Below are 16,896 nucleotides of genomic sequence, written 5' to 3'. Positions count from 1 at the left end.
ATAGCTGCAATGCGAGAAGAGAAAAGGTGCCATGCATTTTCAGAGATTAGATGTCCTAAATACTGGACTTGCAGTTGCCAGAGCTGAAGTTTAGATCAGTTTACTTTAAAACCTAACTCAGCTAGTGTAGTTGAGAAGAAAACAGTATCAGTCTGACAGTCAGCTAAGGAATTAGATGGTACGAGGAGATCATCTACATACTGTACTAAGGCAAACCCACAGGTTAACTGTACTTTATCTAGCTGCTTTTTCATTTCTCTTGAAAATAAGGTGGGTAATTCTACATATCCTTGAGGTAAGCATGTCCATGTTTATTGCTGTCTTCTATATGTAAATGCAAACAAATACTGACTATCAGGGTGTACTGGAATAGAATTGAGGAAATATCAATAACTGAAAAGGTAGTAGCAGAAAGGGGAATTGAGCTAAGAATAGTTGCAGGGTAAGATACTATTGGAAAAGCAGGCACAACTCCTGCATTCACAGCTCTTGGATCTTGCACAAATATATGTGTCTTTGCCCAGTTTCTTTACTGGCAAAATAGATGTATTACTAGGACTCCTAGTAGAAATAATTATACCTTATTGCAGCAATGCTGAAATAACTGGTTCTATCCCTGCTTCTACTCCTGCAGAAAGAGGATATTGTGCTACAATGGGCAGAGAATCATAAGGCTTTAAAGTAATTTGTACTGGTGTAGCATCTCAAGTCCGACCTCATTGTCATGGGTTGCCCACAACTGAGATGGAACTGTATTTAGTAAGTCTACATCTGATGGCTGTACAGGTATTGTGTCAGTAAGGAATGAAAAGAGCATTTCCTCATTTAAAACTCTTGCTACAGCACACATCTGCATCACTGGAGACTCACTGACAACATTTAAATATATTCCGTCTGGTGTACAGAATATTGTACATTGTAACTTATAGAAAAGGTCCCTATCTAAAAGATTAAATGATGCAGAGGTTCCAACAAGAAAATCATGTTGGTCTGTCAATGGTCTTAAATGAATGGAAACTGAAACTGTCTCAGGGTAGTCTAAAGAGACTCCTATACCCCGATTCCTCACAATGAGTGCAGGATAAAGGGAGATTTGTAGCCATAGAAGCATTTAGCATTGATCTAGTAGCTCCAATATCTATTAAAAAGGGAATACTCTTCTGTTGATCTTTGATGTTTATGAATGGCCCTTTCTGGTGTGCAGGTATGAAAGAAAATAGCTGTGATTCCTGTCCATGGCTATCCTATTTATCTTGTTGCTAAGCTCGTGGCTGCCAAGGAGTGTTCCACGTAGATGGTTGTTGCCTCACATTTTGTTGGACAGTTTGCTGACCTCGTGGTGGCACCTGATTATCAAATGGATTATTAGACTGCACTGGCACATCTGCAGGCTGCGGGAAAGGACAATTGTCCCTCCAATGACCATCTTGGCTGCAATTAAAATACAAATTTGAATGTGATCCCTGTCCCTGGCCTTCCAAATGTGGGGTACTATTATTATTACAATTCTGAGGAAATGGTCCCTGATTTTGGGAAAATCTAAATCTATTACACCCCCTCTTCCTCCTCTATTTTTTCTGCCTATTTCTGGTAAGTTGTTGGACTTGTATGTTTAATAATTTTTATTGTCACTCTCAATTTCTCGAATAAGGGTGTCTGCTAAATATTGAACCTGATTAACAAGTTCATGAAGCCCCAAACTTTGCCAGGTTAAGCAAATCTTTTTTATCTGGTCCCAAATGGGGGGCAATAAACCATTGACAAAAGCAACTGAGACACCACTTGCTGTTGGACCTTCAGTAGGTTCTGTATAACTTGTGATGTCTTCAAAGGTGTCTGTCATGAGCCATAAATAAGATTCAATTGACTCGCCCTTTCTCTGAGTGACTGCATTTATCTGGAACCAATTAGATACCGGTGGACATATTGCAGTAATAGCCTGTAATAAACAAGTCCTTGTTGCCTGAAAAACCTCTACATCTGTATGCTGGAAAAAGGGTTTGGCATATTAGCATTATCCCAGATACACTTAAATAGATCAGATGTAATGGATGTGTCCATTACTGCTCTGAGATCCTTTAAAGTAGAATTTTGCAACAGAACATGCCCTTTTAAGATTCCTTCATATTTTTTGGATTTGTTCTGATTGATGGGAGAGAATCCAAATAAATACCAGAACAAGGACGGACCCCATTTATAGTAGAAGGTGCTGCATTATGAATGCTGTATGCTGGGTTTTGGATTTGTTGCAGAGGATGTAGGTGGGCTGTTGGAATAACTATACTATCTCATTCTTCCTTCAAGGAGGATTCAGAGTCATCTTTATCTGTATTGAATTTATCAGGTCCAAAATAACCATCCCAATCTATATTTATCGGGAATTGAGTAACAAGTTTATGTGAATGTAGTTTTTGTCATCTATGAAAGAAAATAATATTGCCTTTGTACTTCATCTCAGAAAGCTAATAAACATTTCAGGTAATTTAGACTGGGTAAGGTCTGAAACAGAAGAGGAAGAAGTTGAAGGCTGGCTAGAGGAAATAGGTAATGAGGGAGGTTGAGTCATGTGACTAGTGTAGGTAGACAGCTCAGAAGGTTGCCTTCCTTGAGAAGATGGTGGAGTAGTAATTTTTGAGGTGGAAGAATAAATAGCAGATTCTTGCTGATCAGGGCAGATGGTGGTGCATTATAAAGAAGTGGTGGTGGCGTGGAGGGCAAAACTAAGCAGTCATCATCAGACGACTCACCATGGCTAATTTGTAATTTCTGTAATTCCTTAAGGGGACAGAGCTCATAACCACCCTGTCCTTGACAATCAGAATATTGTAGACAATTAACCACCTTATTAGCCACTTGCAACTGTGTTTTAAGTTTAGCTGCACTATGTTTCAAACTACGAACTATAGAATATTTTTCTCTATATTTAGATTCATTCTACCTGCCGCACATTAAAGGCTGACTAGTTGCTGCCAGGGACTTTATTACCTTTTTCTCTAAGCCTTTTTTGTAAGTTTAACAGAATATTTTTATCAAAAGTACCTGCAGGTAGAAAAGTCAATACCATCATTTTTAGTGAGCTCATGGCATTTACCTATGTAAAGACAACTGTCTTTGTTACAATGTTGAAACATATGTCTTGCAGGAAGAGTACCATACTCCATTTTTTAAAGTACTCACATTCACATGCATTGTAAAGAAAACTTACTATGTTAATGCAAAAAAAATAAAAGATATCCCATTCACATGCTAAACTATACTCATACAAAGCTACACTAACTTGTGAAAACCTGAAAGTCTGCCAAGACTGAAAGTTCCAAAGAAAGGTGCAGTTGTGAACTAATGCTACAGAAAACACACTAGACAGAAAACTGTCAGAGGGCCCAGTAAAGTGATTTTCTATAGACGTATCTCCAAGCAGTTTGAAAAAATCTGAGTCTTAAGGAAACATCTGTTAAGGATTAACCATAATAAAATAAACTGAAGTCATTGGCAGATTAAAATATAATTTATTAAAAGAAATGACACACATGCAAGCAATAATGCCCTACTCTGTGTTATTTTGGAAATAACACCCGCACAGGGGTGTTCTGAGGAGCAATGCTGTAGGAAGATGGTCTCTACACCCATGAAAAGGAGTTATTTCCACAATAACACATACCCTAGAGGGCATTATTGTGCTTAAAGAATGGGCTGTCTGTAAAATTGTTGTTTTACTTACTTTACTTATTTTTTTATTACTATATATTTTTTATATTTTTTTGTTGCAAAATAGTTCCTCTGCTTAATGTTTCAAACTTACTGTAATGGTGTTGGAGGAAGCACTTTACATCCAAAATATAACATTTTAAAAAATATCCTGGTATTTTCTTTATTTTTTGGTCCTTTACTCCTAAGACGTTCGGTTTGTTGGCAGTCATTGGAGATTGAAGTTACTAAATAATGACATACATTTGAGTTTCAGACTTTATTTTCTTCTAAAACTTCATGCTAACAGAAATCTTTTATTTAAGCAACTTTGTAATTTTTATAAGAGCAACAATTAAAATCCCTTTCTATTTTTGAGCCTTCATTCCCCTTTTATTTTAGGCTTTATCCAGATTTCTTTAGCTGAAAGGTGCAGAGCTATACAACTTTCCTTACTGTTGCTGCTGCCAGTAGTTCAGCTCACTCACTCTCTCTCACAGCTCTGCTTCAGAAAATGCATTCTACCACAAATCCAAATATTCAAGTAAAATATGATCCTGTTTTGTCCCCACCCCCTTTATTTTAGGCTTACTTTGAGCTAAGAGTTGAGAGCATACCTCTCAACTAACCAGATTTTTGCAGAATATACAGGCTTTTGGCTCATATAGTTGGTCCATTCCTCATAAATGTAGTGTTCTGTGATATCACTGGGGATCAAATTCATTAAGAAGATTATACAGAGATTTGAGTTTCAAACTTCATATATTTCAGGAAATACATGCTAATAGAAATGCTGTTATTCTAACAACTTTCTAAGTTTATAAGAGCAATATTTAAAATCCGTCCCTATATTCAGTCCTTTGTTTTGCTGTTAGATGTGGCTCTGTCCAGATTGCTTGCGCTAATAGGTTGAAAGGTACACAAACCTTTTATGTGATGCTGCTGCTGCCAGGGATCGCCCAATCACTTTCACTCTTCACTTTCTCTCTCTCTATCTCTGTCACACACTCACACGGACACACACACACACACACACACACACACACACACACACACACACACACACACACACACACACACACACACAAACATTTTATTTTACACTCACTAAACAGCAAAAGCGCTGCTTAGTGAGCATAAAATAATGGTGGTCATTATTTTTTTCTGTCTGAGCTCCATGGCAGCTTGCTATGTGGTTGACTTGTTTTTTCAGTGGACATTGCCTGTAGATTAACACCCTGCTGGAGAACATTTGTTCTCCAGTCAGGGTGCAATCTACAGGTCATCCATTCTCTAACAAAGTAATAAACTTTATCAGTCATACTACTGCCACATCCAATAGAAAAATGATAGCTAATACAGTTCACACTAGAATTTATTTTTCGGACCATTACTAAATGTCTAATAGAAATACATCAAGTTTAGTATAAATAGATTTGCAACTTCATATCTACACTTCTAGCTTAGTATAGAATAAGTTTCTTTTTACCATGTGACTTACAAAGAATTCTTCCTTAGGCTCAGGAAATATAACTTAACATTCTGTACTTTTCCATGTTATCGCTTATGCTGTTGCAGCACATACACTAACCTTTTAGGACACAAATACACTAACCTTCTAGAACACATGCAATTTAATTTTAACCCTTTACAATAGGCATGCCATTCCTCTCTGCCTGTACAATCAAAAGTCTGAGCTGGTAGACAAAATTGGGTTAACTGGGCCATATTTCAAATTGTATACCGCTATGCCACCCATGCAGACTTTCTCCAATGAACTTTATATCTTTGTCATAAGAAGCATAACTTAGCTTTCATCATCTGACCTACTGCTTATCCTAGCATCAAGGACATTTAGCTTTCTGAATATCACTGCCAGATTCTCTACTCTTGCCAATACCAAAATGCATCATCAGTTTCACAGCCTCATTACACATAAGGCTTGTGACTCCTTAAGGCTATATATTTTTTTCTTTTTCATATAACACTCCTTAGAAGTGATATCTGTCAGACCCACAAGGACTCAGACAACTCCATCCAGAGCAACCTTCTTCATATTCACAAGACCAGCAACATTATGAACATTCACCTTTAACCTTCATTGTATCAAAAAACACACTTGATGGGCATTTCCAAGATGCACACTGATAAATAGTTTGATGTCAGCTCTCCCAGTATGAAAAAAGAAACTGAGAGATAAGGGCTACTAATTCAGATAGCTTTAGGAAAAAAGCAGTTATAGGCTAGTAAGTACACTGCCTGAATGTCAACAATGAAAAGACTTAGAGAGACAAAAAAAAACTAAAAAAGATGAAGAGAAGACACTGACTGGTATGAATTCTGCAACTGTTCAACAAAAAACATTTCAGGCCCCAGTTTGGGACAAGAGATGACTTCTAGTAATTTAGAAGAAACATAAATCAATTGTGTTCAGAGCTGATTAAAATAAATGAAACACTGAAGGGGTATATCAACTCCAAATAACAAAAGGCTGTAAAAATGGAAGAAGCTTTCAACAGCTGTACAGATGAACTGATAAACCTGCAATAGCAAAGGTTAGAGTGAAGAAAAGCCTGGCTGATTATGACACCACTCAAGAAGAGTGGCTTCAAATAAGAGTTAGAGGACAGAGCACACAAAGAAAAACCTGAGATTTTCTACTGTACCAGAGAAACTGTAAAGAACAGACTATATTAATTGTATGAAATAAATCACAAATAAGAAAGTAGACTGATATTTCACAGCAGGATTTGTTGACTGAAAGGGACATCATGTGTATGCTCCAATCCTGGCTACGAGAAAGCAATCAAGACCAGAATTAGCAAAGATGCAATCATACCAGTAGAAAGACTTGATCCTGACAAAACTTTAGCAGAAGGGTGAAGTATTACAGATTAGAGACAGTAGAGTGTTTGTAGATAATGATTATTCATTGTACACCAGGCAGACAAGAAGTAACATTATATCACCAATCAGAAAATGTCGCATGGCAGGAGCGAGATTCAAGATGTTGTATTCAGCTGTATTGAAAATATTTTTCCTGAAGAATCAAATTCATTTTTTGATGCAGAACAGGTTAATGAGGAAATACAAATGTTTGTCAACAAACAGAGTTCATCAAAATGAAGGGAACTTTGGTTCTCATTTTTCTGATAACACACCCCATTGATAAACTTTGCCACTGAAACCTTTTTTCAATGTTCTTAAAGAAAATGCTTGACAGTCTGAAAAAAGTATATGAGTTGGCTAGAATATTCAGGAGTAGCAAGGACATGAACCAGAGTCTGAGGTTGGGAGATGTAGATGAACAGGTAAAAGACCAGCAGCACTGAAAATAGTGAATTAATGTCATACTGTAAAGCATCAATCACCTTTTTGAAATATAGCTTTACAAGAAAAAAGTTTCTGGGAAAGACTAGACTTTTGATAACTTTGTTAAACGTGTGAGCAGACTGAAAGGCATATACCCTACATCATGTCACCAATGTTTAAAAGGACACTAAAAGGAAAAAAATAATAACTGTAAGTTAAACAGTGAAAAAAGGAAGAACAAAATGCATGTTCAAATTAATATGCTGTAATCTCGGGCTGATGGGATGGGGATGAGATGTAAAAGTACACTAATTATAATATGCTGAGTGTTAAGATGTTTTCTCTTACTTTTGTATTGGTGAATATCTGGGCTGATGGGATGGGGATAGGATGTAAAAGTACACTAAATATAATATGCTGAGTGTTAAGATGTTTTCTCTTACTTTTGTATTGGTGAATATCTGGATTAATGCTCTTGGCTTAATATAATAACAAGTTTCTTGTGTGAGCATCTGCGCTATAAAACTAAGAAAACACTGTGAATGTAAAGAAAAGTTTTTTCTTTACCAAACAAATGTTCAATGTAAGTTGAGAAGTCTGCAGTTGGAGGCAGCTCTACATTTTTTCTTATGTTTCCATGGTGACAAGCTGACTATTGGTCCAGGCAATACATCTCAACAGATCTGGACATTGTTTGCTGAGAGAAATGTAAAATTAAAAAGGTACAGGGACAAGCAGCTTAGTAAAAAAATTCAAGTTTGAAATTATTAGAAATGAATAAGAGATGGCTAAGAGACAGCAGTTTTCCTGGTAACTAAACTCCTCTGTGGATTTACTAGAATGGTGCATGATTTAGTTTTATTTAAAGGTAGCCTGTACACATTTTTCATAAGGCTAAAATTAATGTTTTCTGAAATCATACAAACTATTTTTCACACTTGGGTGGGGAAGATAGATAAGACAAGATCAGATAGCAATTAGTGGAAGTAGGAGCCAAGGCTGTAATATGCGCTTTAGCATAGATACCCTTAATTTTAGGTTATGTAATGCCTGCAAGTGCAGCTGTTAATTTGGGACAGTTGTTCCTATCAGGAGGGTTAAACATCATTCTTTGAAGATGTACGTAATGTTGTATGTTTTGTTTTAAGTTAGGTTATGGAGATGTTGTGGGATGGGATTTTATTTAGGGCTTTCATTAAAACAAAAAGTCTTGTAAAATTTGACAAAGATTCAAATGGAGATGACTAGGAACAACTGTATAAAAGCTTAACCTGACAGACATTAATGGGTGCATGTAACACAAAAGCTGGAAACAGGCATTTCAAAAAGTTTGCATGAATAATACACAGGTAAAATATCTTCTTATCATAATGCCTACACTATCCATATTATTCTGGAACATGAATGGCCTCTCAGGAATAGACTAAAAGGTAAAAAGTATTGAATTATATTAAGAAGTGCAGATTGCAAATAGGAAAGCTACGGGATACACATTTGGAAAGAACTGATCATGTGGGTTTGATAAAAGGATTTCAGGATGGATATTCAGCAGAATATCCGGGACAAAGTAAAAAAATGATACTTATACTAATTGCTAGAGGAACTCTGATAGTGATAGAAGAGGGGAAAATATAATTGGTAGATTTGTGATATTAAGGGACTACTGCCAAGGGAGGAGGATTATACTAGCATGAGTTTAAATTCCACGTAAAACTACTATTCTGGAGCTTATGAAAATTTTGGGAGAAATAATCAGTTTTTAGCAGAGACTATCACTTATAGATGGGGACTGGAACTTGATTTGCAACAGTGAGGATGTATCTGTGTGACCTGTAAGGGAAAATATGACAAAACTTGGTAGATTTCTGAAGAAATGTATTAAAATATTTGGTATGGAAGACGTGAATTCAGTAGCATGAACTCTGAGAGAATTTACATATCATTCCCCTAGGTACAATAACTGGGATAGGCTAGACATATATTATATTTTTCCAGAACATGTGCATTAAATTGAAGGTTTCAACATGCATCCAGTAACTATTTCAGATCATGTTCCAATAACAACTATGATAAAAATGCAGCATAATTAGGTGAAAATGAGACACTGGTGTTCCCCCACTTATCTGTTAAAAGAGAGGAATTTTAGGAATGGGTAGTAGAAATTATTCAAGAGTTATTAGGGAAGATAGAAATTTCTTCAGAAGTTATAGCTAGGAAATGAAGTAAAATTAAAGTGGAGTTTAAAAAAGACTGTAGAAATAAAAGAAAAAGAAATATGATTAAGAAATAACAAGAATTATTTAGAGGGGCTTACAAAGGCTAAAGTACTGCACCATAAGAGGAATCTCACAGAGCAAGAAGAGGCATAAATGCAGTGCATTAAAGAGAAAGCAATAGAGCATCTTGATAATATGCATGAATTTATAAAGATTGCTGTTAAGCAAAATTTTTGATAATAACTCCATAGCACAAAAACTTTTAGCAAAATGATTTAAACAAACAAAAGTAGAAAGGATTGTTGCCAAACTTATGGAGACTATAACTAAATAAATAACCAGAGATCCTGTAAAGTTATTAGAGATATTTCAGAATTTTCTGAAAATTTTCTATAAAGCAGATAAATGCGGTAATCAAGAAAAAGCGCACATGGAAATATATATGGAAGGCTTAAGTATGTCGAGGTCAGAGGTAGACGAGGCTCAACAATTAATAGTTAAGACAGGAGGAGATGAGATAAAAATGGTGATGTGTAATCAAACTGCAGGAAAGACTCGAGGAATAAATGGTAGCCCTGTGCAAGTTTGGAAGCTATGAGGGAAGACAGTGATAAAGGTCTGGAAGGTTTCATTTAACAGTATTTTAAAAGAAGATGAAGCCCCAACATCCTGAGAGAATGCTGGGGTGGCTGTAATACCTGAAATGGTAAAATTCTAAGAAACCCAACTTCATATAGGCTGATGTCAGTTTAAAACTATGATGATAAAATGCTTATGTTCATAATAGCTAAAAAATGGCAAAGGGCTTGCCAAAATTAATAGATATGGATCAATGTGGCTTTGGGGAGCAGAGTCAACATTTGACAACATGAACAGAACAATGATGATTCAGAGAGAAGCAGAATGTAAGAAAGTAGTGCTGTTGTTGGTGGGCCTTGATGCAGAAAAAGCATTCAGTGGATTTAGTTGGGATTTTATGAGTAGGTCAGTGGAAGCATTTGCAATCCCTGATAGAATAATGAGGTTAATTAAAAAGATATATGAGGAATGAGAGGCAGAAAATAAAGTGGGAAGGTTCCTCTCTGATAATTTGCATCTCATTGGAAGAACCAGGCAAGAGTGTCCTCTTTCCTCTTTATTATTTGTGTTATATTTAGAGCCATTGACAAATACAATAAGGTACTCAAAAATCCAAGAATAAAATTGATATGGTAATCAGAAAAAGTTGGTTTTGTTTGTAGATTATATTATTTTGTACCTGATAAAACCAGAAATGGACATCAGTGTTGTTGAACATTTTGAAACAGTTTCAAGTCTTTTTGGGATATGAAACTAATGACAATAAAACAAAGGCTATAGCTTTAAACTATGTACCCACTACCTACACAAGAATTGGTTCAGCAATACCCATATTTATGGGGACAAGATAAAATGACATATTTAGGAGTTTGGATTAAAAATAATTCTGTTATTGCACCTAACAATGCGTGGGAAGCGAATAAGCAAAAGATAATACAAAAACTTTAGACTTTAAAAATTCCCTGCTATGTACTTTGTCAGAAATATTGGCTGAGCAACTAGGTTTAACTAAAGAAATTATTTTTCTGAGCTGGGTACAGAATCTGAATTACCTGAACATAATAAGGCCTTATACATTTAATTCTGGTGGCTGGCAAAAAAGCAATTACTATAAAATGAAAATGAAAGTCTAAATAAACTTTATTTGAAGTACTGAATTCTGAAACAGAGATAAAAGAGCTGGAAGGAGATTTTAAGAAAAGGGTAGGGGCAAATTACTTAGAATAAAATTGCAGAATAATACAGAATAATGTTTTGGATGAGCAGTGAAGTTTAAGGGAAGACAGGAAATTATCAATTTACATAATGTTGGATTGATAATTCTTCAAAGAATATATTTGATGAATAGTGCTTACATCTGGGAATAGGTTGTATGGTTTGTTTTCTTTTATACATAAATGCACACTCATATGTCTTAAGTGATAATTCAAGAAAGGTGTTAAAAAACACACTCATATTGGCTTAATAGATACGTCACTCAAATAATTCCTTTAGTCTGGAACAAATGCCCCTTCATAGTAAAGAAATAATTTTCTTCATCCTCTTCAAATACAGTCTAGATGACTGGATTAGCAACAGCAATTACATTCCAGGTTTTGCCACACAAATGCTCATGGAAATGGGTAGCAAGTGGTGGGAAATGCTGTGGCTAGACTACAAATGAACTCCCTAATCAATTGCCTAGAAGCAATGCATGAACCTATGAACCCCTCTAAAACAACCCTGGCCACCTCATCACCTGTCTCTGTTAGCAGTTTATAAGTATGTAGTTACCAACAAATATTCGAAAAGATGTTCCTTCATGTACTTCACCTTTACCCTTACCCCTAAAGCTAAATCCTCCATTACAATTATATGCTCATAAAGGAGCAGGTGCCTTTTTTATTTCTTTTCTAATCGATGTCTTAACTGAAATATTTTGATTTCCCAAACTATTAAATGAATGATATTTCTTCATCACCATTAGTCACACCACAAAGTGAATCCCAGGTGCTGAAGAAGGCAAGCAGGATGGCGTGTGAAGAAAAGGCAAGTATCAACGTGTCAGCTTTCACGTTACAGGTAAAAGAGTCGAGTTTCTTGTTGCAGTCTAGTACTCCAGTGAGGAGGGGAATAGTTCTGTAACCACATAGCAAGTAGTTGTTGAATTCAGAATATGGAGGTAGAAGCTAATTGCTGCCACGATGATGATGATGATGTGACTGATGTCATGTAACACCACCCATTAAGAGCATAACAGAAGTATGCGGTGTATTAAGACATCATATGTGACATTTCTGAGTTGTTCCACTCACTGTTTTCCCTCCCAAACCCCAACCTCTTAATGGCCACAGCAGACTAATTCCCAAGGGTAGTATCAGGAACATTTAAGTTAATACCAACAACAAGCAACTGATATTTTGTTGGAGGGGTATGTGAGGGTGGCAATAAATGAAATTATTTATTGATATTGAAAACACTGCAATAAAAAAAATACATAAAAAAATCACTTTGTGCAATTCACATCTACTACTTAGTAATGCCTCTTTCCATTCTTCAGTTAAATAGTGCAGGTTCACAGTTATCTCTAACATTCATCATATTACCACATTCTTTTTTGTGCTATTAAAGTACATAGCATTAGATCTTGTGTATATCTCTTTAATATAGCATCTTTCTTCATGAATATACATGGCTCATGAAAGTCATAACTAACTGTTTCTATCATATTCTTTGATGTTTCATATCACCATATAAACAAATGAATGCATTTTGCCAACAGAAACAAAAGTCATTATTTCTACAATACCATCACAATTCATAATTTATTCCACTGTTTATTTGCTCTTGGTAAGCATCATAGTAAATATTGCTTTAAGGAGCCTACTCTGTGTTTTGTCTTTCTAGCAGAACTAATCATATTGTGATATTTATACATTATTGGTACTTGTGTTCATCATCCTCATATTCTTCTATTAGTGTGCAGGCAAGAAAGCCCTAAATATTTCCCTGAGGCAATATAATGCTGCAAAGATTTCAGTGTCTGCTCCCCTCCATTTTACTGTATTGTATCTTCAAAAACCCTAATGCAATCTTTCTACTTTACATGCATGGTCTATTTTCTGACCCAAGAGTTACTTCTAATGACTTTCATTAATTGAACACTAGAGTATGAAACACTGGCATATCATTGCTACTACATTCACCTTTTGCTCTTGAGTCCTTCCAAAAACACTCACCTTGCCAGTCCGTCATATGACAGCTACCATTACACATTTTCTCTAGACCATGCGTTAGAAAGCCAACAGAAAAACCAAGTCTTATATCCATGTCTTCTTTGTACATTCACAAGACGATTGATATCAAAACAAACTTTCATTTCTTATGTCTTTTCTGTTTAATTTGGTATTCATAATTAAGCAAATAAAGTGCAACTGAAATAAGCTACATTTGCCATATAACTTCCTTCATGCTTCATGCTCACTGAGTGGCTCATAGCTACAGTTATCCCAATCCACAAGTGGGGATCCACCTTGGATTCTGGGAACTACTGCCCCATCAGTCTAAGGAGCCTGATCTACAAGGCCATGGAACGTATTATCATAGAACTTATAAACAAAGACATTGGCAACCTTCAAACACTGGACCCCACCCAGTTTGGGTTTGTGAAGGGCCGATCTTGTCTCCTGAACCTGAATGGCTTCTTCGAATCAGTCTCCAGAGCCATGGACCAGGGTAAGGTGGTCCACACAGCCTATCTGGATCTTGCCAAGGCCTTTGATACCATCCCCCACTCTGGAATCATAGATAAACTTATTAAGCTGGGCATTAATCCTTATGTCACTCGAATGGTTGCCAACTGGCTTACTGTTAGAAACCACACTGTAAAAGTAGCTGACTCCAAATCCAGCTCCAGACAAGTGACAATTGGAGTACCTCAGGGCACAGTCCTGGGACCACTCTTGCTTGGCATCTACTTTTCTGAAGTACAGGTCAATACTAAGGGTCTCTGGCCAACAAAGTTCGCAGATGACTGCAAACTGGGAGCCATTATTCAATCTCCAAATTATGTGGATACTCTACAAAAGGGCCTTACAGAAACAGATGCTTGTTGCCAGAGCCATGGGCTCAAGCTCAATGCCAAGAAATGTATAGTTATCCCCTTTGGGAAAAAACATGTACCCGTAAATTACCACATAGGTGGCAGTACACTAAACACTGAAAGTGTGATAAGAGACTTAGGGACACAGGTGGACAGTGGTCTCACCTTCGATAACCACATCGCCACAACAGTCAGGAAATCCTTTTATGTGGCACACCTCATCACTAAGGGCTTTTCATCCAGAAAAAAGGAGGTCATTGTCCACTATACTCATCCCTCATTAGACCCATTGAAGAATACAATGTACCATTTGGTATGTACCTCTCAAGACACCTGCAACAACTGGAAAGGCCGCAGAAATACCTCACTAAAAAAATCACAGGCCTAAAGCAGATGCCCTATGCTGACCACCTTAAAAAAACTCCAGCTATACTCTGTTGCATATCGTCTACTCAGAGGCAATCTCTGCTTAACATACAAGGCCATGTCAAACCCAGAGCTGTTGGACATGCTACACTTAAGGAAATCCCAATCCCTCAGAGCCACACACTCCAGGGATCTAAACCTTGTCATCACAATAAACAAAACATACTGGAGGGATAGGTTCCTGACCCAGAGACTCCCCAGACTCTGGAATAGACTGCCCATACATGTCAAGCAGAGTGCCTCTTTGGCCCTCTTCAAAAGGAACCTTGATGATTGGATGGGAGAAAGGAAATTCACCCTGGGGATCATGTCAGTCGCACTGCTAGACAGGGGTCCAGGAAGTAAATAGTGTGGGAAGAAATAGCCAGGGAATTGTTATGACTAGGCTTGTATAGGCCCTAGGACTTATAGCTTAGTATCAGCCTATGAACCTATGAACCTGTGAACCTATTTACCAATACCAAAACCACCAAGACCATTACTCTCAGTAGTTCACCATCAGGGCCTCGAATCATATATATTTTCAGTCTTGCAATGCTTTCTAAATGGTTTCATTAACCTACCATCAGAAAGATGCTTAAATTATAATTGCATCCAGTCCCCCTTCTTTTACCTGTTTATAGTTTTTATTCAGTAAAATGCATCCATTTATGTGCTATTGATAGCTTCAGTAATATATATATCTATCTGTATCTATATATATATATATATATAGATATATATATGTGTGTGTGTGTGTGTGCATGTATGTATGCATGTATATATATATATATATATATTTATATATATATATCTACATGCATACACACACATGTATATATATACATATATATATATATATATATATATATATATATATATATATATATATATATACATTTTTTTTGGTCCCCTCAGACTTCATCTTTACTGCCCTGGCTCCCAGTACCCAATGTCCATGCTGGGTCTGCAAGCTATTCCCCCCCCCCCCTCACTTATACCATTTTTGCTGTGGATACTGGAGTGTCCTGGGACCTCAGCTTATCTGTGCTTCCATTTAGGGGAGTTTTTTTAATGACCTTCCCATTCCCTTTTCCCCACCTCAAAGCTTTTTGATTACATTCAAAGGCATCTCCCCTCTTTGGAATATGTCTCCCCTTATGAAGCACATGAACAAGCTCCATCTCACCTTGGATGATCTTGCCTTTCCCACCCCTGCTGCTCTGTCAGCTGCTGAAGCTACTAATCAAATATGGGTTGGCTGGGCCGTAGTTACGGATTTATCCCTTTATGCCACTGAAGTGGCCAACAGCTTCAGTAATATTAATAATTATCTCACAGGAGCCAAATATTAAGGTAATCTTATCACTTCCGTCTTATATACTTTTCAAACAAATCTTGTTACTCAAAGCTTTAATATCCGCGGTGGTGGTGCTGCGGTAGCATTGTCGCCTCACAGTAAGACGCTGTCCGGTTCGATTCTCAGTTAGAGCGTCTTCTGCGTGGAGACATGCGTGAATGGGAGTACCTTCATTGAAGGTTGTGCGTCAGGCCTGGCAAGCCGGTATGTAAAAATCAACTGCCAATCATTAGCAGTTCCGCTGTGGTGACCCCTAACCGGGAAAAGCCAAAAGACACAAACAAATTTATGCTTTAGTGCTGGTACCAAAGTAGATGCATGCCTAAAGCTAATATAATAATATCTTGATAGCTAAGAGTGCATAGTTAAGTGCTCAGTTATAAAATAATCTAGCTAAAACAATTTTCAAAGAAAAAAAGCAATATTTGTTAGCAATTCTTAAAGAAAAGCACACCAATTAAATAATGCCATGGATATCATATGAAGATAGCAGAGCAAATTGGCTCTTTTGTAGCATGACAGCTACATTAACCCTAAAAAGGACATGAAAATTAAATCAGCACACACAAAACCAACTATTATTTCACCATTATAATCTTCATTTTTGCTGAATGGTCTCAGTTGAAAACAAAATGAGGTTACATCAGTCACAATATACATGCCTATTTCAGGCTGTCCCTATAATTATTGACTACAGCAAAGACACATCAGTCATTGAAAATACTTGGCATTTTGCACTTTTTGCCTATTCCTCGCTATGACTGCAACAGTTCTAGTAGGCAAGTTATATATATATATATATATATATATATATATATATATATATAAGATTTTATTGAAATAATATTAAACAATTAACATATCATTGACACTCCTGCAAGTTAAAACTAGATCTCACATTACTGTTACTTTTTTAACATAAGCTTAAATGCTGTGTCTCCTTTAGGGAATAGTGTCATGCTTAATATGGAATATATATATATATATATATATATATATATATATATATATATATATATATATATATATATATATCTTGAAAATGTATCAACAGCATATCTGATTTTAAAAGTACTGTATTTTCTTTATTTGAGCTTTACTATAGTAGGAATATAATAATTAGTAGTTATGCTTCTTTCAATTTGCATAGAATGTTTCATGTTTTGAAGCAAAGGTTAAAACTTAAGACTGGTGAATGCAGCTAATACACTTGTGTTTACAGAATCATTAAACTATAACTTCTTTGCATATAGAAGCAT

The sequence above is a fragment of the Protopterus annectens genome, chromosome 10.part0 (assembly GCF_019279795.1).
Source record: "Protopterus annectens isolate FY-2018-M chromosome 10.part0, PAN1.0, whole genome shotgun sequence".
NCBI lineage: Eukaryota > Metazoa > Chordata > Ceratodontiformes > Protopteridae > Protopterus > Protopterus annectens.
This window is presented reverse-complemented; position numbering follows the sequence as displayed.